Source organism: Falco punctatus, assembly GCF_963210335.1.
Source record: "Falco punctatus genome assembly, chromosome: 16".
NCBI classification, from domain to species: domain Eukaryota; kingdom Metazoa; phylum Chordata; class Aves; order Falconiformes; family Falconidae; genus Falco; species Falco punctatus.
The window spans coordinates 3,832,349-3,859,033 of record NC_137596.1 but is presented as its reverse complement, the minus strand read 5'-3'; the positions used below and the strand labels follow the sequence as shown (position 1 = coordinate 3,859,033).

At 49.1% G+C, this 26,685-nt stretch overlaps 1 protein-coding gene across 2 annotated transcripts in view; it reads right to left on the bottom strand.

Moving 5' to 3' along the window:
• Positions 1–8,425: 8,425 nt before the first annotated feature.
• The window catches only part of BARX2 (BARX homeobox 2), a 120,955-nt gene continuing 102,695 nt past the window's right edge, over positions 8,426–26,685 (bottom strand). For both annotated transcript variants that reach the window (XM_080366633.1, XM_080366632.1), the window contains one exon: positions 8,426–26,685. This exon is cut by the window's right edge and continues 26,672 nt beyond it. The gene's annotated coding sequence lies outside the window, so the exon portion shown is untranslated.

Genomic DNA, 26,685 nt, shown 5'->3' with positions numbered 1-26,685 from the left:
GGGGGGGGACTATTTTAAAATGCCCAGCTTAGCCCAAAGGGCCGAGGGGATTGTGGCATGGCCCAGCTGTCCCCGCCGAGCGCAGGCGGGTGCTTCAAAGTACCAGGCGGGATGCTTCAGCGCCAGCCTGTCCTCGCTGCTCGGCTGGGGAAGGCAGCCAGGCTGGCCGGGGACCAGGCTAATGGTGTTTTGACGTGTTGTTTCAAAAGCAATTGCTGGGGCTTGCGAGACGCGGGGAGCAGCTGGAAGAGACCTGGGGGTGATGGAGGGAGGATGGGTCAGAGGTGGGAGGGGGTAAGAGGGAAGTTGGGGGAGGGATGCAGACACAGGGAGGTTGCGCATCCCATTTGACTTGAGAAATTAGGGAAAAGACCCAAAACAGAGGGATGCTGCAGCGCCTCTGCTCAGGTGCTGCAAGCCCTGGATGGAGGACACAAAGACGTGAACCCAAAGGGAAGCACCTCACCGAAATGTTTCTCCTTGTCCTGTACCACTTCTGACAGCAACACGGCCAGTATCTGCTCTTGCTGGGGCAAAACTCAGAGTCTGAAGGAAAAAAGAAACGCTAACATCTCATAATTCCATGGGACTACCAAGCTTTGGACATGCTTTGGTCATCAAGGCAGGACTTCCCCATAGGTCCAGGCCAAAAGACAATGCTTTTAATAGTGTCTATAACAGACATTATTATATATATGCTGTCTATAACAGACAGATAATGATTAAAGCATTATTGGTGCTTGTCAGCCCTAAGCAAAAACCAGCCTGTCATTCCCTGTGGTTAGCGTGAGGCTGGATGGCTGGGAGAAGACAAGGATGCTGTCTTCATCTTGGCCTCTTGCTTGCACCCTTAATCTGCCTGCATGCGAGCTGGATTGCCCTCCCTCCTGATGGTCACCTACTGCTGAGCCTGGTGAAAAGGGGATGCTCAGCTGGGGTGACTCTTCCAGACTTACGACCTGTCTCTCTGCTTTATTTTGCATCATTTCTCTGCAAGCCGCTAAAGCACATTGCCTGCACGCTTCCCACAATTAGCTTTCCAGGGAATGCCAGCAGCATTTCCATCCCAGTGACCTGCCCGTTCACCCACTGCCTTGGCCCATCAGGATTTTACCCCCCCTGAGCCAACCACCCCAGGAAATGAACAGCCTAATATCTAACAGACCTGCTTGTTATGCTAACATACGCTAACATACGCTCCTTGCTCCTCCAAGTAACCCTCCGCTCCCTTTCCCAGAAACGCCAGGCACTAGTCAGCCCTGACCTTTGATTTTTTTTGGGGGGGAAGAAGCCATAATTAAGATGCTGATGAGTTGGGCATCACCACTGTTCACAGCTCTCACTCATCACTCGCCTCCTGCCTGCGTGCGGCAGAGGTTACACACGAGGACTGAGCCTGCTCCTCCACAGCCACATGATTAAGGAAAGCGTGATTAAGGAAGGTGGTATGTCATCACACCTTCTCTTGCAGCACAGACACCAACCACCCCACACCTCGGATCCATCAGATACCCCCACCTGGCTGCGCCAAGCCATGCTTGGGCAGACATGTGGACGCTTTCAGCCTTGCACCCAGCAGGAATGATTTCCCAAAGCCATCTCTCCTCCTTCCATGAATAATCAACTATTTCAGGTCCCTTGTAAAGAACATCAAGGTTTTTCCTGTGTGTCCTATACCACAGGCATCCCTGGATAACCGCTATGGGGTATTCTGACCTTTGGGTTAAATGAGGGGAGGTTTGGCAAACCAAAATGGGGCTTTACCTGAAACTAGAAGGAGCCATTTAGGAATTGCATGCCCGTTTCGGAGAGGTCAAAGGCTCAGAGCCCTCGCAAGGTGAACCCAGAGTGATTCCCAGCACCAGGCAAGAGCCATCTTTCAGCAGCTGCGAGCCATTTATTAGACGTGTTTGAACACTTCTGCAAAAGCCGAGCCTGGGGGATGGAGGTGAAGGGGGCAGGCAAATGTGAAAGAAAAAAAATATATATTGTGTTAATTACCGGTCCATTTGTATGACACGAAGCTGCCCCGGTCCGTCATCTCGTCCCCTGGAGCCGTGGTTTGTCGGGTCTCAGGCTTTCATGCCGGGGTCCCCGTGGGACCCGTGTTTCTCTGGCTCACCATAGGGATGGCAGCTGCAGCTGATTTCTCCCGTTAGAAGGGACCGCCGGCGCTTCAGAAACCGTTTCAGCAGCATTTGTCGCAACAGCTTCTGCTAATCTCTCTTTCATTTGTAATTATTTTCTTGCCCAGGCGCTCCGACACCAGAGCCGCCCTCCCAACCCACCCCTGCAGCCGCACCGGAGCATCATCGGCCACGCTTGGGGATGTCATAGCAGGATAAAAAAAGGATGCGGGCGTGGGAGGGGAGACGCTCTTGCGAGGAGGACGGTGGGCTTCAAACGGGCTGGGGCTCCTCCAAAGGCGATTGAAGTGGGCTGAGGGATGGAGCCGGCAGCCTTTGAGGCAGCCCGCGCCATCTCGGCCAAGAATAATTGAACAAATAGTTGATCTGGTGAACCAACAGCTGTAGGGAACAGGCGATTTCCAGAGGATTAGGGGAGAGCTGTGAAAGGGAGCTCCCACGGGAAGCCTAAACCCCTCATCTTGAATTCAACCGGCCCAGAACACATGTTGGAGCCTTTGACTTACTTTTTCAGCAACTTCTCTCCCCCCCCCCCCCCCCCCCCCCCCGCCAGCTCCTTTTTTATCCAAACTACTCCACAAACCAGAAAGTTATTGAAGCACAGGGGAAACGGGGTCTACGGGAGAGAGGAATTACTTACTGGCAGCTGATTTCTAAATGGGGTTTTCCTATTTTATTTTATAATAAAATATATTTTATTATAATTTTTTTTCCCCAGCGTTTCCATCTATTGAGTTAAGCTCACAGCAGTCGTAGCATCACTGCAAGGAAGCAGGAGAGGTGACGCGTCAAGCGAAGCTGAGCCACAGCATGAAGCTGGGGTGTGCTTCACCTTGCAGCCTCTTCACGTTGCAGCCTCTTCTTCCTCTGCCGTGGCACAAACGCCCAAACCAAACCCTCTACGCCCAGCTGCTGTTTGGCCCGGGGTAATGCCAAAGCAGGTCTCATCCCAGACCCCTCGGCTTTTGATTGCACGTGAGTAGATACGAGTAGAGATGAAGATAAGGCGCCTCGGGAGTGGGTTGCAGCTCAGCTGTGGAAACTGCTTCTGCGTCTTGTCCCACGGAGTGCTCCAACCTCCACCTGAAGGATCATGTCTGGGAGAGATCACCCCGGCTGTGCCCCACACGTCCCCTCCCCAAAGGCAGATGCTGCGCCGCCGCTGAGCGGTCGCTCCCGAAACCTTTCTGCAAAACCGTTGGCTCCACTGGGACACAGATTACAGCTTTTTCTGGCATCGTTTGCCAAGTCAGAAGCTTTCAGTAGCCACTCACGGACCGCTTCAAAACCTCTCAACCCCCCTGAAGACCACCTCAAAACCATCTCAACCCCCCCCACAGACCACCTCAAAACCATCTCAACACCCTTGCAGACCACCTCAAAACCTCTCAACACCCTTGCAGACCACCTCAAAACCTCTCAAGCCCCCCACAGACCACCTCAAAACATCTCAACCCACCTGCAGACCACCTCAAAACCATATCAACTCCCCCGCAGACCACCTCAAAACCTCTCAACCCACCTGCAGACCACCTCAAAACATCTCAATCCCCCTGCAGACCACCTCAAAACCATCTCAACCCCCTTCAGACCACCTCAAAACCATCTCAATCCCCCGCAGACCACCTCAAAACCATCTCAACCCCCTTCAGCCACCTCAAAACCATCTCAACCCCCCTGCAGACCACCTCAAAACCATCTCAACCCCCTTCAGACCACCTCAAAACCATCTCAATCCCCCGCAGACCACCTCAAAACACCTCAACACCCTTGCAGACCACCTCAAAACCTCTCAAGCCCCCCGCAGACCACCTCAAAACATCTAAACCCACCTGCAGACCACCTCAAACCCATATCAACTCCCCCTCAGACCACCTCAAAACCTCTCACCCCCCCATGGACCACCTGAAAACATCTTGATCCCCCTGCAGACCACCTCAAAACCATCTCAACCCCACCACAGACCACCTCAAAACCTCTCAACCCCCTCGCAGACTACCTGAAAACGATCTCAACCCACCCACAGACACCCAGAGAGGGATGAAACCCAGTGAGCGTCACTGGGGGTGAGCTCACCATGGCTGGAGAGACGTGTCTGTAACAGCTAGGGTGAGCTGCTGCCTTGACCTCCCTCTCTCTCCCTTCACTGCAGAGTCAAGACAGCCAGCTTTGATTGAAATCTCATTTCCAAACAGCCCCCTGAGCTGAAAGCCCTTTTCCCAGCCAGAGGCAGACTCTGGTCACCCATGTGGCCAGGCACAGCAGACCCTGCAAACCCAACATCAAAATCACATACACGTGTTCACCTCAAAACAGCCCAAGTGTGAGGTTGTCCTCATTTCCCACCCCACCCCCCCAACATTAGACAGTGTCTTAGCCTAAACCACACTGTATTCAAAGATGGAGATCTGGTGGTGTCAACACACTGGTCACCGCAGGTTTCCCCCTAGCCCTGATCTGCAGGAGATGAGGTGACAGAGCTGGTGGACGAAGCCACGCTCAGTGGCACCCTCCCTTCCCCTCACACCAGCTCCAGGTCTGTCCTCAGACTTGATCTGGATCAAGGGAGAGAGACAGAGTTAGCGATCTAATCACTATTTTTAGAAAACTAGTCCTCTGTTGAGTATGTGTTTGGCAATCCCTGCAGCTGCATCACCAGCAATGAAACCTTTGGGGATGGGTTTTGCCTAACTCCAGTCACTCAGCAAGAAAATAAACTTTTAAGCTCTTCCCTTGCTGGTACAAAATGATTCTTTACTGCCTTTTCACCGCCGCATTATACAAGCTAGTTTTAAATTCACAGGCAGTGAGAGCTCCCTATAAAATTACGGCAATTTCTAATTATTTTTTTTATTGTAGAGGGAAAAAATGTGGCAGTTTCTGAAGGAGAGATTTGCTGGGGGTTATTAAACTCAGTGGTCTAGGGGCAGGTTTCGGTTTAGGGAGATTATAAAACAGACTGCTGAAAGCTGCACAATTTACCAGGAAAAGAGAAAAAAAAAAAGAACATTCTGTGCCATGCTTCTCAAGGATGCACAGCTCAAAATTGTCCTTTTCTTGCTCTCCTTCCCAGGCATTTAGTGAATCTGTGGTTTCTGCTGGGTCCCGGCTTGTAGGTAGAAGGGCTGAGCGTGGAGGGACTAAAGATCCTCAAAGCTCTGTATGAGTCACTCGGCATTTAAAAACTTTATTGTCAGCTTCTAGATTTGGTGGAGGGGGGGTGTGTGTGATTACAGAAAGCCAAGTTCAAGGCAGTTCTAGCAGACTTCAGTACACAAACCACAGTTCAAGCAGAAAAAAGGGGGGAAAAAAACTCTCTTAAATTATGGGCTGACGAGAGCTTAACAAAAGGAGTCTCATTTGTTGGGGTTTTTTTTGGTTTTGTTTTTTTTTTCTAAGTACCGTTCAATCATTCCATTCACTGGAGAGAGACCTTAAATTGAATCTCAGCCCTAGAAAATGCATTACTTACTGCTGAATTGATGTCACTGCCAAAGAATTTTCTCTCGGCTTAAGCTGTCTGCAGCAACACGCCAGTGGCACGTTCAAGACGCTTCCCTATTTGTGGAGCGAAATTCCTTGAGTTGGTTCTTCACTTTCCCCCTTTCCCCCTGTTTTTCTTTAATTCTTTTTCAGGGGTGGGATGCGCTGCCAGAGCCAAGCGGACTGGACGAAGCAGCCATTCGCTGCAGATTTCTGTGGTCAAGGGGAAACGCTCCCGCATCCCACTTGGGTTTTGCCCACAGCATCCAAGGATTCACCTCCAGCTCCGCTGTGGGCACCTCCGCATCTCCTCTCCAATCCACCGCCCATTGCACGAGCTGGATTTAGCCCAGCGCGAAAATCACAACGAAGAGGCAACATCTACCAGGGGTTTGATCTGGAGCCTCTGCAACCTGGGAGCTGTTTCTCTCTTGAGTTTTGAGGTGGGTGTATCGGTGCCAAACACGTTATCCACCACAGAGCCTATCGCTCCGGCCGGCACCGAGGCACACGCCTCGTTGGCAAGGCTGTGGTCCCCGAGACATGCTGGCAGCAGGGTGCCATTGCTGGAGCTCCTCTGCAAAGGTGCCTCCTCCAGGCCACCGCTCATCATCATCTGCCATATCTTATGGGGCCTTTAGATGTCTCTGTGCGCTGCGGTAGGAGCTGGGGTGGCATCGCACCTGGTAACAACCAGAGACAGAGCAGGAGTCCAGCTGGCTGCATCCCCGACTCCCTTCTGGTCCAGAAGGACATGAACTGCCGTCACATGTAACGTTAAAGCTTCAGTGGGGGCCCAACAAGCCTGCAATGCATAAAACATACAATATATATGGGTATGGCAGGGCCAGCTCTTTGGGCAAACATATACTTGGAAGGCTTCAGTTTAAAGCATCCTCAGCTTTGCTTGGGCTTCAGGAGAAGCGAAGCATCCTCATTATCTGACAAGTCCAGATCTTAATTTGTTTCTCACTGCGTATTTTCCCTGCCATCCCGTTTTGGTACCCACATCACAGCATCATCCCTTGCTTTTATGTTCCCCCTTAATTTTCAGTCAAAAGGCAGGCAAAAAGGTAGCCAGGACTCTGCTCGCTACTAGTTTTCCCTTAGCCCTTGAGACTCATTACCCGCTTTTCTTTCTAACAGAGCCTTCAGCTCAGGGCTTTTCCAGATTTCCACCCGGGTTATTTGTTTCTGTGGCTGTAAGGGCTTTGGTTTTTCCCTTTTTTGCACAAAGCGAGCAGAGAACAGCTTTTTACCGTTTGAATGCAAAACCATTTCAATCTTTTGGGCATCAGCTTCAGACAAACACCAGTTTCATTTTAAAAAAAAAAATAGAAATTAGTAGGTGCTTATCTGGAACTTCACGCTGCCAGCATTACCAGACAGGCAAAACTCCCACAACCCCACAATTTGCCTAACTAGGCATGAGGGAGCTATGTGAACCCATTGTGAGAAGGAGAACCTTTCTGATTATTAAAATTAATTAACTTAAACGTAAGGAAAACAGGAGGTTGAGAAACATTTGCCCCAAGAGATCCCACAAAGCAGTACAGAGCCACTGAGTGACCTTCCAGCTGACCGAGATCTGCAAAACATCAGCTCCAAGCAAGAGGTGGGCAAAGGAACCACATCCCTGCCAACTGGGGGTCCTCTTCCAGCCCCTCCTCCATCACCCCACCAGGCAGCTTTCACCCAGGGACACCAGTAGCTGCCTACCAGGTTTTCTCAGCTCCACAGTTCATCTCTCCCCAGCAGCAGGAAGGGCAGGATGCTGCTGGCTCACGCTTCATCAGCTGCTGCCACAGAGGGGTTTCACCTGGAGGTACCTGGAAACACCAAGGTCCATTGGCCATGCTCAGGTCTCTTTCCTGGCCGTGCATCTCCCATCCTCCCCAAACCCTGCGGTCCTGGCTCAGAGAAACCCCTGAGGATCTGCTAAAATAGCTGAGGATGATTTCATACTTGTCCAGCCTCGTAGGACACAGGGTAACATATACCCTATCTATATACATTAACATACATAGTGTTACATCATAACACATAATATATGTTATAGATATAGCTATATCTTTTTTCTTTTTAATAACACCCTCTTGCCCACTCCTGCTTGACCTTTACCAGGACCCATCAGATCTGTCCTGACTCGGATCATTTTCCAAACCTCCCAAGCCCTGAAGTCTTGTAGATCCCGGCCGTCAAACCGGCTCAGCGCGGAGCTGCCCACACGAGTGCCAAGGGAGAAGCTCCGAAGAGTAAATATGCAAAAAACATAAAGGAACCTACGTCCTGGTGAACTCAGTAGGATTTACAATCGCACTAGCATGTAAGCGCCTGGTATCTGGCCCCGAATACATATTTTAAGTACCACGCTGAATGTAGGACATGGGCTGAAGCATTTCTATAGTGCCCTGGGCTCTTTGTATGGGTTCATCTGTGCGGTAAGGAGCTCTCAACCTACTTTGGGGAATGCTGCTTGAAGCCAGTGCTTTGCAAACCTTTCTTCCCATGTCTAAGGAGGACAAATGCAGCTAGTGAGCATTTTTGCCAACCCTTTCACTCCCATCTTATTTCACAACCCCTCTGCCTCCCTCCTATCACCCTCCTTCCCTGCACGTACAATTGCTGATGTCTTCCCAACCAGATGCACACCTGCAGGAAAAGTTGGCATCTTCTCTTTCCAAGCTGTCACAGAGTCAAATAGTTTATGAGTCTATTGATGACAGATAAATTAATTGCAGAAAATATGAATGACTTAATATTTTGTGTGCTAATACCTTTTTTTTTTTTCCCCCCCTTCTTCTTTTAAACCCACGTCACGATATAAGATATATCTCAGGCTATTTGGGTCGTGTTCAGATTCCCATGTCTCACCATCTACTTAAGGTGGCAGAAGATACCCTGTGGCTTGTGAGCTCCTGGATCTGATGTTTTAAGCACGCAACGCAACTTTCCCGGAAAGGTGCTTAATGAACTTCACTGAGCCTGGACTAAGGGTGGAAGCAGCAGCGACTTTTGGGGAAGACTTTCGCTGGATATGGATATGAAAGTGCCCAAATCCCATGGCACTCTCCGGTACCCAGATTCATCCCACCCTGCTTAACCTCAGGGCTTAGGCTCTCTGTAGGCATCAGATAGAAGGTAATTCAAACTATCCTGATCATCTTTGGCAACAGCAGTCTTTCTTTGGTGATCTCATGGAGTGGCAAAAAAAGCTTTTAAAGGCTGAGCCCTATATAAAACGTGGGAGAATCCACAGCTTTTATGTCTCATCTCCTTGTGACGGTCTCCCACGAGAGATGACACGAGCATGTAATGGCTCCACCACTGGGTCTCTAGTTCAAGCCATGGAGGATCGTGGGGGTTTGTCAGGTTTTGGTTCATCCCCCATCATTGGACAAGGGCTTGCAGGCTCAGAGGCAGCCCAGATTACGTACGCAGATGACCTGGATGTGGATGGTGTAAGCCCAGGTTGAATCTGGCCACAGAGGCCCTGTCATTTATGCACGTATTGATGAGTAATCCATTGCTACTCAGATAGAGATCTCTAGTCAATATATTAGATCATCGCCTGATATTGATCCAACAAGCTTCAATTATCTACTTAGATTTAAATGAATTTCAGTTTGTGGATTGAGGACAATCATCTGTCTGTTTTATGCAACAGAACAAGCAGCAGGATTGATGAGCAGTCTAGAAAACATGACATTTGGAAGAATACTGAGTAAGACAGGGTTGCTCCATCGAGAAAAGGGGAGAAGGAGGCGTAATTAAAGCCATGCAAAAATATTTAAGTGAGCCAGTGAAATAGCCCCTGCGCACTCTCCATAGGATAAGTAAGGAATGGAGCGGAGCTAGAACAAAGGGGTTCAGACTGACCTTTAGGAAACATCTGAATATAATGAAGAACCAGGAGAGATTCCTGACAGAAATATGGAATTGGAGTCATTGGTGGGTTTTAAGGGCAGGATAGGCAAAAGTGTCACGCATGGATGAAAGAGAGATGTCTCTGCCTTTGCACCTTGCGGGCAGGTAGGCCAGGTGGTGTTTCAAGGTTACTCTCCATCCCTGCTTTCTAGACTTGCTAGAAAACCGTCAGGCACAACATTGCCAATATTGGGACTGAAGTGGCTTTGCTAGACATGTACTTAACCAGGCTGCAGGTGTTGCAGTCCTAAAGTCTATGGCAGATACTATAAGAGCAGCTCTCCTCTTTCTTTTCATCAAAGCAGGATAACGTGGTGGGAGCGCTGCCTAGAAGTAAGAGCAAGGATTAAGACTGGCTACATTGGCTCTGCCCCCAAATCTTTACTTGATCTTAGACGTTTAGGTCATTTTGCTTCCAGAACAACAGACACACGGTGACGCGTTTGGTCTGTAAGCTAGATTCTTTACCAGAGATGAATGAGGTCACCCTGCCATTTGCATCGCACCCGTTAGGGATGGGATGCTTTATGAGCAGCCAGAAGATGAGATTGCTGCTCCCACGCACCAAGATGAGACCGTTGAGCCCGCAGTGCTACCCAAAGGCCGCCTCTGCTGTCCAAGGTCAACGTCAACTCTGTTCTTGGTGGGTTTCCCCTAAAGTCTGCCACTGATTCCTACGGCCCTTGTTAAACTGCTTCACTTCTCTCACTTTCCAGATTGGGGACGTGCTGTAAAGGACAGCATGACTGGCTCCTGGGCCGGGCAGCACTTCAGCAACGCTATCTGGGCTGAAAGTAATGTCATTGCTCTGCATTTGCAATAGATTTTTGCTCAGTGTGGTAATGCACCACGGGTGAATTCCACAATTTTGTTGCAATGACTGTTAATTGGGTCTGCACTTTTCTAGGGGAATAACCACTTAAAGGAGAAGGAGCAGGATCCTCCCCACTTGCTATTTAACCTCTAGGATGTCAACAGAAAACACATCCCTCCCAAGTGGCAGAGGCCATAGCACAAGCCAAGCAAACATAGCAAGGTCTCTGCCCCGCTTCCAGGAAGGACAGTCTGTTCTGGTAGAGACGTACTGACCTTAGGGTTGTTCCTTTGGGCTTACACTGGGGTGATCGGGAGCAAAATACGAGTTCCTGTCTCTAGAATCATTCCACCTTAATGGGAAATAAATAAAGAAAAGCTATGAAATTGGATGAGAATGAAGCCAATGGAAGAGAATCTGGAGAACTGTGCTGTAGAAGACACCCTTGCTATAAAAAGTGACTTTTGATAATTGCTGGAAAAGTGCCGGAGTGTATTTTGGGAGAGAGGAAAAAAAAATAAAAATTAATCTATGACCTAATGTTGCTGGAACCCATCCACCAACCTGGGTGCCCTGTGGCTGTTCAATTTTTTTATCTGCCTTTCCAACAGGCATTTCACAATCTGGATTGTTTTGTGTGCAAGGCAGAAAGAGCGAGGCTGCACCCTTCCAAGGGCCCTCTCCGGGCTCTGCCCTGTATGGCTTATTCAGGTGAAGAGCAGATAACACCTCTACAGCCAGTTCATCATCAACCGTAACAACCCGAAGACCTCATTAGAATGGAGCCACAAAGAAAGACGATAATTAAATTGAGATGTAATTAGATGGATGCTCTGTAGTTTTACTGCTGCTGCTCTAACTGCTATTGCTACTATTGTAAAACAGCAAAAAAAGAAGAAAAAAAATTCCAAAGGCAAAGTATGAGTAATGAGTAAATGTAATTATTTATGCTAGCATATGTCATTGCTGCTGTGTTTTAATATATAAATATATCTGGGATGATTTTATGAAGTCTGTGTCTCGGTGAAGTTTCCTAGACCTGTTTTCCCATGGGGAATGATGCTGTGATCTCTCAGCTCCTACCGGGAAATGCTGCCATCTCGGTGTGTTCTGTGGTGCAGGATCATGATCCCAGTCTCTCGAGGACACAAAAGAAAGCAGGATTAACAGTAAGATGTAAGGGGTAAGAGATAAAGTAATTAACCACTGGATCAAGAGTTCATGTAGTGCAAGGTATTTTTGCCAGTTTCCCATACAAGTCTTCTCTTCAGATGTGGTATTATAAATGAACCCAAAGCTATTGGCTTAATGTAGGAATTAATATTTTTTTCTTGCTGGACTGGGCTTAGCAAGAAGCTGGGCTAGATGATAATTACATTTGCTTCTGGCTGTAAAATCAATGTGGCTATATTAACCACTTACCGCACGCTGGATTGCAGTCATCGGCAATTTGGGGGGGTCGATGCACTTAGAAAAAAAAATTTAAAAATCTGTGCACTTTTGCTTTCCAGACTTTAAGCCTGTCTGACTTCTGATGGCCAAGGAATATGTATAGATTGGTGGGCCAAGTAACTCCCTTGTTTATAACCTGCTGGTCCAAATGCCTGCTCCTACGCCGAGTACCCTGTTTGTAGGAGGGAGAGTGACCCAGCCCAGGTGGGCAGTGGCTGGCCCTGGCAAGAGGCACGCATGTCCCTAACGTGTCCCTGCTGTAGGATGAGGACTGTGCTTGCACCCACCCCATGTGACAGACGTTTCTGCCATCACACCTGTGCTCTGAAGCAGCCTCAGCCCCTCCTGAGCCAGCTTTACAGAAACATCTCATGATGAAACTCCGCTCCAGGGCCAGGGGCGTGACGAGGCTGACACGAAGCATCTTTGCTGCATGGGCTGACACGAAGCATCTTTGGCACCTGGTTCTGGGGCTGCACTGGTCCGTGACTCCTGTGGGGCTGGGGGATGCTGGGACCGTCCAGCTGAACTTGTGGCAATCCTCTTGGGAATGCTGGGCTTTGGGATCTGCACTCCAGACATCCGTGAGAGTTCGGTCCGGACATGTGCGGGGATGGTGGGAGCATGAATCTTTACCTTGTAACCTCCCGGCCTCCCCGTCACGCCCTTTGGGCTCAGACTCTGGCTGTGCCATGTGAGCCCACATTTTCCATTTGATTTTACAGCCTGTAGGGCTGTTTGTACAAGATGGGCCGGTAAGGATGGTAGCAGATTACAAATCAAAGGGAAGGAATTTACTCCAGAAAATGCAATGGCAGTGATGGCTCCCACTGAAGCTTCATCAGACATAATTAAACAAAGCTTCATATTAGGAAAATGCTTGTACTTGCTAGCTCCCCTAGGCTGAACTGGCTCTCATTTCCCCATCAGTTAACTCTTTCGGGCACAATCCATTCATGAACCACTGAATCCTCCTCCAGCGAAGCACAGCAAGCTGCTGTCCTCAGCCCAGACAGGGCAGCCAGCTCGCCCCGCCAGTCTCCCACACAAAATGGGAGCAACAGCACCAGTTAATGCGAGACCACAGGAGCCTGAAATACAGCTTTTCATCTCCGTGACACCAGTAAAACAACAGCAGCCACGGCCATTTCAGCCACCACCAGTGGCTGAGATACAGGAGACACTAGACCCCAAAAGCCCAACTCTGCAGACCGTGGAACGCAGCCAGGTCGTGAACTATTATGTGCAAAAATCATATTTTCCAGCTTACCAGCAGGTACATTTTCTCTGTGCAGTTCCACATTTTCCTCAGTTAAATGGGGGCAGTAGCTCCTTGCTACAGCAAGCTGTCCTCCTCGGGACCTGGGGAAGGCAGAAGCTTCAGGCGAAGCATGATGCAGGAGCACTGGGGGATGCTTCGTGAATGCCGTGTGCTCTCCTGGCGAGCGGGATGCTCCACACCTGCACATGGCTGAGAGGAAAAAAATAAGCTGAGAGAAAACATGATGTCTCATAGACACCCTGCAGCAAACACTTGAGGGTTGTCAGAGAGAGCGCTGAGAAGCTTTAAGGGCTTCTCATTTCCCTCGCCAACCTGCAAAGTTCGGAGCAAAAAGGGGGAAAGTTGGAGGATACAGAAGATCAAAAGAATGACAGCATTTCCAAAAGAAGAGCGGGGACTAGAGATGCTTTGTGGAGTGGGCTGGGACCGGAGTAGCCCTAGAGCATTGAAAGAAGTTGACAGGCAATGAAAGCAAGTCCCTTTTCCTCCTAAAATACCTTTTTCTCTAAACATCTATCTTAAATGTGCTTATTGTTAAGTAAGTTTTACCTTCCTGCCAGTGTTCCTCCCTGGTGATGGATCCGGCAGCATCAGGGCAGCGTAGGGTTGCAGCGGTGTAGGACCGGGGCTAGGAGCGGGGCAATTAAGGAGCAACGGGCTGCACATGTGAAGCCCAAATAGGCTCCAGGTTCAAGCTGGGGCTTGTGAGCAGGATTATGTGACAGGTTGTGTCAGTCATGGGTGCAGGACCAGCCAACAGAGCAGGAGCAAGCCCTGAATTCATTGCAGTTTTGCCTTGGACCTCTGAGTTATTTCGCCTTATCCCCCTCCACAGTTCAGTTGTTTTTTGTAAGCTGGTGGTGTAAAAGCATTTCAATCTAGGAACTGTTTTGCCTTTTGCTGAGTCTGCATGTAGCAAGTCCAAGATTTTTCTATTTAATATTCGCCTGGTGCTTCCTTGGAGCCCCTTTCGCTTTCATCGCTGAATTTTTAGCACATCTCAGACGTGATGTGGCCTCATAGCAGCAGAGAAAATGGGGAAATGGTCCCTTTTCGGTGGTGCCACTGACTTACTGTGTGGTCTGGGGCAAACCATGTAACCTCTCTGTGACTCTATTTACCAGTCTACACACCAACGAGCGCAGCATTTACCTCATCAGGGGTTGAGAGGCTTAATTATTCCCAGACGAATGGATGCTGCATAAGCGCAAAGTGTTACGATGACTAAATCTTCCTGGAGGTGCCTCTAATATCTCTGATTAGTTTGTTTATCCCTCAGATTCTGTACCATGGGCATGACAAAGATTACAAGGAGCGTGTTTAAGCAGGGGCACGAACGCCGTGCCAGATACCTCCAGGTCAGAGGGAAACAGATGATGGAAAACCAATTAATTTTTTACAGCGAGAGAAATAGCTACAGGATTAAGAAACATTAATTATTTATTGAACTGCTGCCTTTGCAGAAAAAAAGAGTTTATATGTATCTATATCTATATATATATAAAATAATCACTCATTGTACACAACAGGATAATAACTTCAGTAATCTGAGCTCCTGTCTTGATGCTGCTCTTTTCTCAGGGGTCAATTAAAATAATAAGAGCAAAAATATTTTGGAGCCTCAGGAAGGAAAAAAACCAACCCTATCACAATTATGCCAGGGGTTTGAGTTATTGAATATTTAGCCCGTGGTGCACAGAGGCCTGGTGCTGGTCTCCCTGGTAGGAATTGCTGTACTTCTGTGTGTCTGGGAGTGCATTTTAGCTGTGGCTCTGCCCTGGGATGCAGGCGAGCTCCAAGCATCCGTGATGGGGAAAAGCTACAGCAGTTCAGCAAACTGCAACCGTTGGCCAGCCGCAACGCTGACAGTGCCCGTGGGCACCTCTCTATCCCAGAGATGGGATGCAAAGGCAGGACTAAATGTCTTTGCTGGAGCCACCTTCCCGCTGGGAATGTGCTGAGCCATAAGCACCACAAAGACCTGATCACCTGTGATTCCCTGCCTGGATGTACCTTCTGCAGCTGGTGCCTTCTACAGCCCTGTGCTGGGGTGGCTGCTCCGGTTCATGGGATGCCTGAGGTCTGCAAGGGCTTCTCGTAGCGGGGCAAGAACTTGCATCTTTTGTGGTCTTGGATTGTGGGAAACATGAAACTTGTATTTGGCTTCAACGTTCTTGAGGGATGCACCTCGTTTCCCTCACAGGCATACAGGGATGGACACACACCTCGCTGGTGTTCAACACAAGGACATTCAGCCAAAACAACTGTTTCCTGTTTTGCCTGGAAATCAGAAAAAAACCCCAAACAATAAAACAATTTTGAACAAGCAGAGAGGCTGGAAATGGAGTGCTGTAACTGAGTGAGTCTTTACCTGGACTTGTGGAGGACACCAAGGCTCTCGCTGTGGGAGCAGTGGGATCTCCTGGTCCCCTGCACGATGCCTGGCAGGTCCTGAGCTTACAGCCCTGGTCTCTCATCCCCCTGGCAATAAGGTCCTGGGTTGCTGGATGACTCCTGCCTAAACTTCTGGGATAGGACAAGCTGTGCAAGGCAGATCCTTTGGGATCCTGTTGGTGTCCTTGCCTAGTATATCTAGGTGCAATCCTCAAAATGCAAACTCAGAGGGACCTGAGAAGCAGAATATATTTTAATGCAGCTCCAGACTGGAGCTGGCCTCAGGCACACATGCCAGGGGATGAGGGGACCCCCATGCTCCATCGGTGGTGGAGCCTTCAGCCAGAGGAGACTGAGCAGCGGAGCCAAGCCAGGACTGTCGTGGCAGGGACTGGGAACAAGACAGAGGTGAACAGCAAGCCCATACAGGCCTCCAGCGAGCGCACCCAAGCACGTTTCATCTGCAGAGGGGCCCTCACCCATTAGGGCCTCTCAGGCTATGTGGCAAGATCTCTTTTATCCAGGTGACTGGTGGATTTGCAGGCTCTTCCCCGCTGGAGCTCTTCCCCACACAGGAATGGGATGGGAAACGACGCCCCAGTGAGAAATCACAGCTGTGTCCCTTAAAGCTGGGCCTGAACTTAACCCTTGGGTCTAATCAGCTCCCAAGCTTCTGGGAAGTGAAAAGGGATGTCTTGCAACACGTGCAGCCCCGCAGATTGATTGGCAATGGCATTTCACAGCTGGCTCCATCCGCAGCTCCACTAGATTCCCAAGTCCCAACACCCTCCGGCTTCGCACGGCCGGCACAGCTCTGGCTTTTCCCCCCAGCCCTCAGGCCAAGCTTCATGATTTCTTGCTGCAAGTTTCTCCTTGGACTAGGAGGTGTTTGGAGTGCAGCCTGATCACAAATGTTTGCCGAACCCTGCAGACGAGGCAACCTCTTTGGCCCAAACTGCAAGGCAGCAGGGGGGACTCTGCGTGACCGTGTCCCATGGGAGAACAGTACATCAACCAAGTTCAACATCCAGGGTCAACCTGTCTATAGATAAATGGTTTAGTTGCAGATAACTGTTTGTTGTTTTTTTTTCTAATGCAAGAGAGGAAAAATTTCAGATTTTATTTTCCGGTCACCCAATGAGGCCACTTCAACAAGGTCAGTGCTTGAAAGAGCTCAGGTCTCTCTGCTGAGATCTGTTTGCTACGTTTTCAACCCAAAACCCCAATCCCTGCATCCTCCTTCAGTTGCCAACCTCACCGTCCCCAGCCGTGCCCACACCCCCTGACATGGGCAGGGGGGTTCTCTGGCTGCTGCTCTTTTACCGCCTCAAAGGGCTTAACCGATCCTCCCATTGACTCTGATTATTTTTGGCACATCAGTAGTTTTTAGCAGGGTCGTTTAATCCAAAAGTGACGCAATCATTTGTGCAGTCATGTCGGTAATTATCAATACAGAGCAGCAGTAATTATAAACCAGGCGCAATAATTATCCACTTTCCCCTCATGATTTGAAATGGCAAAGAACAACTGCGTTTGCTTGTTCAAGCTGAAGCCCACAGTGCTGCCAGTTGATGGTGAAGGTTTGGCAGTCAGAGGAAAGCTAAACACTTTGGCTAACTTGGCAACAAACTTGGCTCCTGAATTTTATTCCCCATTCCGCCACTCATTTTGGAAATCAAGCCCCCATTTGGCATGGTGTCTCTGACCACGAGAGCGTAGGGTTTCTTTCCTCTCCAATCAGGATGTGCAGAAGCCAAGGAAATGCCTTGAAAATCTTAATCTGGGGGTTTTTTGGGGGTTTGGTTTTTTGTTTTGATGTTGGTTTTTTTTTTGAGCCACACAGAGGTGGATCGGTTTGAGCTTGGTTCAAGTTTGTGGCAAAGTTGCCAGGAGGGGTGGAGGGGGAGAAGATGAAACAGGAGGAATTTCCTATGGCTCTTCTCCATGAGCCTTCCTATCTACGCCTTCATTTCCCCAGCAATTATGCAGCAGCAGAGGTTTCTGAGGTTCTTTAATCTCACCAAGCCTCGGCCACTGCTGGGAGCAGGGCTGTCCTGAGTGTGCAGGTCCCTGAGGCCATTGCAATTCATGGCCCAAAGTCTTCCAGCAAGGGATGACGTCTCCCGCCTATTTCCAGATGTGGCCATTATGAGGCAGAAAGCACCCCCATCTCCAAACCAACTGACCACACCAAGCTCAAAACACCTTCTGCTAACGATGTCCGGGCAAAGTCCACCCTGTGCACTTCGCTGTGGCCAGAAAAAGAGCCAACAAGAAGTTTTTTTTATCATCACGCTTTGGGTTATGTCAACAGCCGCATAGGACGGTCGAAAGACTCCTACTGGACTTCTTTTGGGGAAAGGGGAGAGACCAGGAGGAGGTTGTGTCCCCCGAGAAGGAGGTAAATGTCAAACTGTTGCTTCTCCCTACCAAGAAGGATTAATTTCCTTGGTTTCCCCTGCAGGGAGAAGCAAGTCTGTCAGAGCAGTCCTCGTCTTGATACGGCGACACAATCCTGGAGCTTCCAAGGAAAAAGCAAGAGACAAAAGTTCGATTCATAAAAGCTTGGGGAATGAAGGGGGATGGGGGGGAGGAGATGATAAAAATAATAATAATAATAATAATAAAAAAATGCCTGGGGGCAATTTCGTAACATTAATAGGTAATGTAGTCAATTATGTAGGCTTATTTTATTTCAGCAAAGTGCAGGTGGTGAGCTACATCTCATCGCAGGTGCTTTTCCAATTAGCTGTACGTATTCTAGGTGAATAAATGGCCAAGCGCCAAACCTCCGTGCCACTAGCAACAGACTAATCCAAACTAATCCGGAGGACTCATCTTGCTTCATGTTAAAGCAACTAGAGTCTATTTTATATGTTATCTCTCGAAAGATCTCTCCTCCTCTCGGAAAAACAAGGAGGACTATTTCACATCGGGGGCCATAAATACACTTCACTCGGCATTCGGTAAGGGCTGCAAGACTGTATCACTGCCTAAATTCAATTGCTTATTACCATTATGTAATAGCAGATGAATATCCTGTTCTGCATTTGCTAAATGTTTTCTTTTAATAATCAACTCATGGCCACATAATGGGCCGGCTTATGCAATCGGCTGCCTTATGAGCTCTTCAGGGAGACATCTGTTTTTCAGCATTGTTAATTACTGGCATCAGATCATTAAAATGTATTTATTTACTTTTGTTATTACAACTGGGCGAGCCCTATTGCTTAGGAAAGTGGCAGGCCGATAAGACCGCCTAGTGTAGGCACGGTGTAGGCAGGAATTATACGAGATAGCCCCACACACACATACCTGCACCTACCAGGCACTTGGTTTTAAGGTGAAGCCTGGCTCCTCCTAAAGCACCTGATGATGATGTAGGTACGGAGCAGATGGGCAGGAGAAATGGAGGACTGCCATCCCTGGTGGCTTAGTCATTCATCTGAAGTTCAACCCAAGCTAAATCCGAGACCTCATTTCCAGAAAGATGGATGTTCAGCCTGGTAGGATGGATTTCATCGGACATCGCCACCGGTCTTGTGACCGCTGGAGGTCAGACACGGGGCATCCTCGCGATGGCAGAGCAATGTTGAGGGCTCAGCAGCTCCCTGCTAACGTGACCTCAGTCAAGGGCCAAAAATGCTCAGGTTTGACCTGATGTGCTTTGGGTAGTCTTTGCTAGATCCATGGCGTTTCTTAGCAAAATCTCTGGGGAAAGCAACTTTTTCTTCCCCTTTTCTAAAGGGATTGATTTACCCTATGGCTAAGAAAGGTGCTGACAGAGGCTCTCGGAGGTCCTTCAGTCCCTAATTCTCATTAAGTTCACTGAAGTCTCAGCCCCTTACATGGCAGACTTGTGCAATGTTGTTCACCAAAACCCTTTAAATCCTCCTTCTTTTGGACTTTGCCCAAGCAACAACTCTGGGTCATGCTCAGATCTTCAGTGACTCTACCCAGCTGCACCCAGCTTGCTTTGGACACTCCTGGAAGCTTCATCGCTTCTTGGAGAACCCCTTAAAAAAACCCCAACCACCTCTTTGGGCTTTCGAAATGATGACCCCAGGAGCTCGATGGGTTTGGGGGGAAGAGGAGCCTGCCAGGATGAGAGCTGCCTGACATCATCCGGATCCAGTCCAGGACCATCAGACACCTGCTGAGCCTCCCAGTGTAATTCCATGGCAGCTGCTGCCCTAACCCACAAGTGCACAAGCGGGAACATGAGTTGTTTGGATCACTTGCCTCCAACATTGTTCTCCAGAGTGTTTGAAAAAGGCCTAATGAAAAGTGACTCAGAAATAACTGACAAGTGCCAGCCTCACCTTCTTATTGTTTAATCAAAATGGGAAAGACAGTGAAGGAGAAGAGTCAACCTTCTCCTTACGATCGGCTGTCCCAACTTGCCTGCAACTTGCAGGCTGAGTGAAATGTTGACACAGGGTTGACATCTCCGCTTGATTTATGAAGAGCTTAAACCAGGGGGGGGAGAGGAATTAAACATTATAAATCAATGAGTAACATCCATAACCCTGAAGTGCTTGTTGTAAACAATACAAAACACCGGCCTAATTTTTATAAGTGTAATTTATGATGAGCAATTCCTTCCAAATGAGAAAATTTAAAAGGAAAAAAACCGTCACTTGTTAGAATATCATTAATTCAATCAGATGAGAACTAAGCCAGCCATTGTTCCTAATGGTGGAATGTTTCATGGGAGCTAATTGCTCCTGTGTGGTGCCTCTTCGCGTGTTTCCATCCAGCTGAGCAGAGACCTGCCGGAGCTGGAGGAGAACCACGGCTGGAGGTGAGAGCGGGTGATGGGCACGGCCGGACCCTCAGCGCTGCCAAGTCCTCGGGGCAGCCCTGGGTACCACCCTTCCCTAACTGGAAACCTGCTCCCAGGTGTGAAGCTGGCTTTATCCCAGCATCTCCCAGCTCGCTCTTCCCCCCAGGGACTTATTCAGAGCCTGGAGCAGAGACATTTGGCCGGCTAACGATCCAATCCCTTGGGCAGCAGGCGGCCAAGGTCTTGGGGCAATACCAGCCTGGCTACCTCCCGGCAAAACCTGATTACTGTGGGTAAGCAAAGGGCGCTAAGCATTTTCCCAAAGTCAGGAGTGATGCCTGGACTGATAGTCAGCGGGTATTTTGTAGCTGGAGTTGAGCTACAAACTGGAGTTGAGCTACACCGTGCAGCTCGCCAAACCCTGCTCCTGCCTGCTGACACGGGTATTAAAACTCCCATGGTGAGGAGATGGCACGAAGTCAACCCAGAAATCCTGCTGTTATTTCTGCCTGCCTCGTTGCTCACCATCAGCCAAAAATTCTCCCTCTAGTATTCTCCGCCTCCAGTGCTCAAAGCTGGTAGATTAAAGCTGCAAACGGCACCGTGGAGAAACAAAACCAAACCTATTTTCCACGTTGTGCAAGCACAGAATAAGAAATGTCCCCTTCCCGTCCCACAGGTCTTGCAATGCGGATAGGGGAGCGAGAGATGGAGAGAAAAAATGATGTTTTTGCACTGACCTCCACGCCAGAGCTAAGCCGGAGGCAGATGCCCAGGCGGTTACTCTCTGGGCTGTGGTTTGAACTAATCAGTTTTAATTTGTGCCAAAGCAGATTAGGAGGGTACCCCACAGTGCCTTGGACAGCGGATGGACCAGAGCATCTTCATCCCCTACACCTAGCTCTGAAAAACCATGCCAGCGTGCGGCATGGCCAGATCCAAGTGGCCTGGGTTGCAGAAACGCGGGATCTTGACTGCGACCGCAGCCCGAAGCCCTGCGCACAAGAGCGTCTTTGTGTTTATCCCCAGCGTTTTTGCAGCAGATCTCATCTCTCTGAGCACGCTGTTTGCCTTGAGGTGATTAACAGATTCCAGAGCGCTTGGGGATGGAAAGTTCTTCATAAATAAATAAATGGATCTAACAGAGACGTAATGAGACTGTAATTAATTAACGTTTGCAGAACGCCGTGAGAGGCACGATGAAATGTGCTAGCAAAACGCGAGGTAGTACTGCAGAAAATGTATTATTGTTGGCGCACCAGGGAGCATTAGCAAAGCTCTTTGCTTGCTGTCTGCTTACCTTCCGTGCTGTTTCACAATTGTTATTCCTCCTGAAGGGAAGTGGGGTGGTTAACCCAATGATTTGCATGCCAGCAAACTGCTCTCTGATTAAGGGACGTAAATGACTGAGCTGTGTGAGGGCACCGGGCAGGGAGGGTGGTGCTGGGGCACGGAGCTTGCACATCGCGCTGGGTGTGCAAAGCTCGCCTGGGATACAGATGCAATGTGTGTAAGAGTGGAGATCCACGAGCTCAGGCACGTGGCAGGATCAGCCTTGACTGCAGGAGAAATATGCTGTCAGACCAAGGCTCTTCCACTATAAGATCTGTGCTCAGGAGAGCAAGAAATGCCTTAGCAGGGAGCACCTGAGCATTGCTACTCTTTGCTAGAGATGTCTTCACCTCCAGATTTTGCAAATGGTCTTCAAGCAGCAAATTCAGCATCGAGCTTTATGGGTTTGGCCCTCCTGTCCCTGAATTCCTGTTCCATGCTTGCAAGCTGCAAATGTTTCAAGTCTTTTACGCAGGTCTCTGCGGTTTTGACAGCCCCATGATCAGACGTGAGGTCTGACGATTCTTAAATACAGGGCAGAAGACTCTACAAGCTGGGAGTTACCTAAGCTGCTCCCCCGCATTGGCGTGTTACAGCGCAAATAATCAGGATTCAGCTAATGATGACTGGATATCGAGGTGGGGGGAAAAAAATATGCTCTGCGCTGAGCATCGACTCCTTCACACTGCCAGAGAATCTGTCCTCCTGCAATTTGTAGGAGCGCATGTATTTCAAAGATTAAAGATTTCCTACAAACAGCTATAACTAAATATTTCTTTCACCAGGAATACTTGGAGAGCGGGTGAAGACACCCTTAGCAAGTACACAGGCACGCACACTTTACATATGTACACAAATACACATGTATGCGTCGACACTGAAGGAGGGGACAACCGTAACCTTTGGGAAGTTTGAAAAGTGAAATAAATCCAACTCCACTGTATCTCAGAGGGAAAGAACAGAGACAACAAGCTGCATTAGAGACACTTTGCAGATTGAGCAATGACATTTGTTTTTCTGTAAGCTCTTAAATGCTTTGAAGGAGGTGAAACATGATCCATCTACAACATAAGCTTAGAGTCATTGACTCCAAAGCCATCCTCTCAATTACACTTACAAACAGCATTTGCCCGTACAGAACGAGGAGGGATCCCTGTAATCCCTCGCCTCTTGCAGTGCAGTGATGATACGCTGCGCATCCCGCAGGTCACACACGTGCAGGGTGGGGGGCTGCCTGTTCAAGCGGACCGTGAGGAAACAACCCGAGATGGCACCAGAAATGCCGTAGCACGCGTGGGAAGAAGAGGGAAAACTGCTGCAAGTGATGCTGCTGCCCACGGAGCCTGACCGTGTCCCCTTGCTGGGTACTGGGAGCTCCACGTGCCAGCCTGACGGTGCCCTGCTGACCTTCATCCCTGCTCTGCAAAGCATGCCGGTACGGGGGAGGGAGAAAGCAGGAAGGCAAGGAGGAACCCCCTAGCTAAACTGAAGCATGGTGGGCTGCTAAAGCCTTTACCAAGTTGCAAAGCCTTTAGTTCATCTTCCCAGCACCGGGCAGGTGGGACGTGGGCAGACGTGCAGAGGAGGGAGCACAGGAGCTCCACAGAAACGGTCAGAGGACCCGGGAACACAAACCATGCAAAGACGGAAGAAACTTCTTTCCACTCATCTTCAGATTCAGACCTCAAAGCTGTACCAAGCCCAACGCCACAGGCTGCTGGGGGGTGGCTGCAGAAGGAGATGGCTCTCGTTCTGGCTGCCGTGGTGCAGGCTGAAAAGGGAACCGCAGAACCCAAGAGCCTCAGCAGCTTCGTGGCCCCCATGGCTCAAATGATGGAGCGGGACGCGCAACACACGGGTGGAGGATTCCTGCTGCCTCTGGGCAGCCTGTCTGCTGGGACAGCAAAGCAATCCCCAAGTCAACATCTGAACTGGCTTCATGGAGACTTGCACGGCCATGTATTATCTTTTACCCACCAAGAGTCTCTCGTCTAAATTTCTCCTTGCAAGGCAGCTTCCCACATGGGTCTTGTGTCTCACCTACCCAAACAAGGCTGGGTTTGGCAGGCTAGCCCCAGGAGGGAGAGTGGAAGACAGCTTGATTGCCAATATCTGATCATAATAGGGGATCCAGAAAACTACTTATCTTGGGAATTGCTTAATAATGCGCTTAGTGTGTGAAGGATTATCATTGCGTATAATTAAATACAGAGAGTTACATGGAGGGAGATAAGGATCCTGTGCAAACGGACAAGAAGGAAGGTAATTGAGATTTAAGCTTCTGCTCTGCCAGCTTCTCACCTAGATCATTGCGAACTGTCTCAACATGCGTGCCTGGAGAGAGAAGGGCTTGGAAAGTGGGAAGGGAGAGGGGGGAAGCCAGCCATGGGCACGTCACTCACTCCTGCCCTATTTGTCCCTGCTCCTCTGTTTCCATGAGCGGTGCCCACAAAATCCGCAGGAAGCCCTGGAGTGCAAACCTGGGAATCAGTGCAAAGGAACAATTAAGCCCTGGGGTGTAAATTACTTAGCTGTGGAAGAACAATTAAGCTCTGTGTGTTATTCCGTCCAGATTTCAGTTGGAAAGCGCAGGCGAGGAGTGACACACGCACAGGGGACAAGTTGTGCCCGACCCAGGAGGGCACCTCAGGCTGCTGCCTCCAACAGCCCCAAGTTATTGCTTCGACTCAAGGGACAAAAGGCTCTGATGCAATATTGAAAACATCCCAGTGATTTGCACGGGAGGTTATTGCCAACCGGTTGTTGAGCATTTCAAGAGTTGCTAACTGCTAAAGGGGGGGGGGGGGTGGGGGGGGTGCCATGTGGCACCCCAACTCCTGCCTGCTCCTGCTGCCCCTGAGCAGAGCTGCCAGATTGCAGGAGGTTTAGCATCCCTCCTGCCTGCTAAGGAGGGGGGAAAAGCCACCGAGACTATATCTGATTTATTTTGCTGCTCTGTTGGCAAGGGACATGGAGCAAACAAGAAAAAGGGAAGGGAAAAGAGCAGGAAAATGGAGGAGAATACAAATGAGAGTAGAGGTCCCAGCATGACATTTCTGCCACAAAATTACCTGTGCTTCAGCAGCGGTGCTGCCAGCGCTCGTGCCAGCGGTGCTCAGCTCACAGCAGAAAGGGGTTCTCTTCATGCCCCGCTTTCGGGGGTTACATGAGCATTAGCAGCATCGTTCTTTATGATGTTTATCATGGAACCCATAAAGCCTGACTCACAGACCCTCTTGTGCCAAGCGCTGAAACAACATGAACCCAAACAAGCAAACCTCTCTTAGAGAGCGAGTACGTACCGAGCGGGCAGCCTTTGCGTATGCAAGAAGAGGAGAGAGGGTGCAAAGAGATGAAAGGAAAGAGGCACCTATTGCTTACAATTATTTTCCAGTCCTCCGCTCCCATGAAAAAAAAATACTTAGGAAACATGTCTGGAACAGCACAGGGAGCAGTGAGAATCCAGGGAAGAACCTGAAGCTTCTTTCTCCAAGCCCTATATTCTCTGCACCTACTGAGCCTCAATCGACGCATCCTGATTACAGCATCTTGCTCCAGCATCATAAATCAAGGTGCGCAGTGAACCCGAGAGAAAAGCTCCATTCAAACTTAAGATGCTCTTGGCCAGCCTCCTGCCTGAGCATCTCAAAAGCCAGAGGATTGTTCACCTTTTCCTCACTCAAGGATACAAAAAGAATAAGCAAATAAATTCAAGGGAAGAGGAAAATTTTGTGAGTGCCCTTGGCAAGACAAGCAGTAAGCAAGCACCAGGCTCTGTACTAACCAACATATCACAAAACAAAACAAGAGGTGCAACAGACAGAAAATATTTATTTGCCTCTTTTTCTTTTTTTTTCCTTCCCTCCCCCCCCCCCCCCCCCCCGAGTCCTTTTACCTTTCAGCCAAATAATATTCAAGCCATGGGGCTCTGACAGTCATCTAGAAACCACACAAAGCCTATTTGTTCCCATTCGCATCCCGGGCAAGAGTAGCAGCTCTGAAGAACGAGGGTGAAACCAAAGGACTCGGCTCCACTATTTAAAAGGAAGAAGAAGAAAAGCAGTGCGGAGCAGGGCAGAGGGGCCAAATCCATGCAAGGGAGGAAGCAGGAGAGTTTTACAGCCAGGAATTAGGAGAAGAGCCCAGAGTCTGTGCCCTGGGAATGGCATTAAAAGGGCAACTTATCCCTCTGTGCTCTTTGGGGAGGCAGGGAGCTTCCATCTCAGCTCCCAGGAACCAGGCTAGACACATGCCTGCCAGGAATGGCTCCAATTCTGTCTTTGGGCAAGGAGCTGACGCTCAGCTCCACGTCCCTTCCACACCAGTCCCCTATAATTTGGTACAGGATAGGATCCCTCCCGAGCCAAAAGGACCCACATTGCGCTCAAAACCCACTCCCGAGCCACCAACTACAACTTGGCTACAAACATCACGGGGGAAAGAAAGCATTTCGCTTGCACAACCAATTCCCGGGTATTTTTAATGATGGACTTTAAGCCCTGTTAAATTGCAAAGATCTGCAAGAAATCGTGAGTGACGACGTTGGCTCCTTCCAACCATGCATTTAGGACACGATAAATTTGGTCTGAACTTAAACTTCCTCCCACGGGAAGCTCTGCGAGCCAAAAAGCACTTTTAAGACAAATTCACGGTGGCGTAATGGATATGTGACTAAAGCAGTGTTTTTTAGGTAAGCCTTAATCCTTAATAAATTACAGATAATTTGCATGTAAAGGGGTTATAAAGACTATCTGGATACTTTCAATATCTAAATGGCTGAGAGAAGAGGAAAGGATTGATGAGAAGACCAATTAGAAATAAAGTTGAATAGAAGACCAGCTTAGCAACTCCTAGAAATGCTCATTTTATTTTGGGAGATGCTGGCCTGATGGAATTGAAATGCTCCGTGGGAAGAGGACAGTTTTTTAAAGCATGGGAGAGGTTGGAGGTGGACAGAAGGAAACGAGGAACTGGCTTAGAGATGAAGTTTTTTCCTTTTGTGGGAATAATAAAAAAAAAAAGATTGTAATATGAAAGTTGAGCATCTTGAAGTGCTTGGACTGCTCCT